The sequence below is a fragment of the Malaya genurostris genome, chromosome 3, assembly GCF_030247185.1.
Source record: "Malaya genurostris strain Urasoe2022 chromosome 3, Malgen_1.1, whole genome shotgun sequence".
Classification (NCBI taxonomy): Eukaryota; Metazoa; Arthropoda; class Insecta; order Diptera; family Culicidae; genus Malaya; species Malaya genurostris.
The window spans coordinates 146,708,521-146,711,020 of NC_080572.1; positions in this window are offsets into that span (position 1 = coordinate 146,708,521).

The window sequence follows — 2,500 nt, forward strand, 5'->3', positions numbered from 1 at the left end:
TATAAAGTTCTGGGTCGTACATGTCGTAACAATTGTTAAGTGCACGAGTGGTTTAAGATTGGTGATTGGTTGAAAACGTATCTATGGCTAACGCCTAACAGCGATGCACATGCAGCGAACCGCTCCCGTATACGCGTCCGTAGTTATGTATACAGTGTTAACCGTTAACGCCTATCGATGCGGCATAGACAGCGGACGATACCTGATAGCCTCTCATGCTGCGGCCTTCCAGCATGTTACCCATGTACGAACTGGCACATATCCCGCACGGATAGGCATTGCGCCTACGTTCGTAACTTATCACCTATCCCGCGTACTACGCTCACGTCAATTGCATTCGACAGAGCGGGGACGGCACTACCATATGTGAAACAGCTGGGTTTTGGAATAAAATGCGGGTGTTGACTGAACTAAATCGGTTGTTGGAATAACTAAAAAAGTGTTGGACTTAGCTAAGAAAAAAAAATCGGATAGGTTGTTGGAAAAGCTAACTGAAAATATGTAGGTTGTTGGAATTGCTAACTACGGTTTGGAGGGACAGGTACGAACAGAGAGGCGAATAGCTATATGAGCGCTGGTGAAGTGGTGCACTACCGTGGCCCACTGCCAGATAGGTGGGAGCTCGGGTAAAATATTATCTCCCGGGCAACAATGAGATACCACCGTTGCTTCCGGCACTTGTCGGAGGCGTAGGAGGGAGAGTCTGTCAGGTTTCGTATCGTATTCCGAACGAATCCGGTTCAGACAAGGTTATAGTGATATAGTGCGAATTCAATATTGATCAACGAAGTATTTATCAAGTGTGTGTGTTTAGATAGAGGAGCGTATTTAGAGTTAAACCATTAACGACTAAATTTTGTGTGGTGTTTATACGATGGCACCTACAACAAGAGCAGACCGCAATAAGCTGCAGCGGTCACTGACGGACATTGCGTCGTCATTGGTAGTAAGACAGGGCGATAAAGCTATCTGCAACATCGATCCCGCGTCAGGATGTCCATACGTCCAGAGTAGATTTGCCCCTGGCAACTTCATCCGTCACTTTCGTACCGTACATACGGAACGTGCATGTGCAAACAATCTCCTTACAATTGCCTATCCAATGGAGAAGAAGGAAAGAGTAATTCCTAAGCGTTTAATAGCTATTGACCGGCAGTTACTAATTGCGTCAGCAGTTAAGCTGACGACCTTCCATCATCTTCCTATTTCCTGCTTCGAGTGGGAAGGCTTCAAAGACTTACTGAAACCGATTACAACGACTCTTGGGTGCACTTTGAACCGTGTCACAATGAAATGTCATCTCTCGAAGACTGCCTGTCGTCTAAAAGAAATGTTGATAGATGAGATGAAAGGCAAGCTCGTCTGCTTGAAAATAGATTCTGCTGCCCGACACAATCGCCATATCTTAGGCATCAATGTACAGTATGCCCTAGACGAGCAGGTGGTCATTCGTACCCTTGGTATGATCGAAATCAAAGAAAGTCAAACAGCGGTGTTCTTGAAATCAAAAGTTATGGATACTTTGGCCGACTATGGGCTATCTCTTGAGAACATATTTTCCGTGACATGCGACAATGGGGCTAATATGGTGGCAACGGTTAGAAAATTAAACAATGATACGTACGTAATGCCTACAGAGCAGCAGGGTGATGGTACGAACATAGATGAGCTGGATGAGTCGGATGTGATAGAGGATGATCAACAGTGTGAACGAAACGTTACTGCTGAACTGGCCAATGAACTGTCCGAAAGGATTACTCTTGTGAGATGTGCCGTGCATACCTTACAGCTTGCAATACTGGATGTTGTTGATAAATCCGATGAGTCTATCCGAGCCATCACTGCTGTTGCTAGAAAATGTAAGCTGGTGAAGTACCGGTCAGAGTTTGAAAGCTACGATGCTTCATACCCACCCGTCTGGAGTAGGACACGATGGGGTGGTATATTCAAAATGATGGAATCGTTCGTACACCAAAAAAGGTTTTTTAACCAGTTGGCCGATAATTTTCCCGAACTAGACCTTTCCAATCAATGGTCGTTCATTGAGCATTACTATGATACGTTTAAGCCGTTGTACATCTGCACAAAGCAAATGCAAGAGAAGCACGTGTCGTTATCTGACTTCTATATGGCATGGCTGATGGCAACGAGTGAGGTACAGAAAGTTCGCGAAAACTCTTTCAGTCCCCATTTACTTCGGTCGTTGAACAATAGATTGAACGTTTTGCGCCAATTGAAGGCGGTTCAGATGGCATTATACCTGGATCCAAGGTTCAACTATCGAGGTTCTAAAATATTCACGGCTGAGGAAAAAGATAAAATTCAGCAATACATAGTCGATACATGGGAACGTATCTGCCAACTGGGTAAAACACCGGCTAGTACAAGTAGAGAATCGTCAGAGTCTACCGATGATTTTGATCAGTATCTTACGCAAATGTTTGGTGAATCCGTGAATCTTGGTTGCGAGACCGGGTTTCTTCAACAAGTTAAGTCTTTG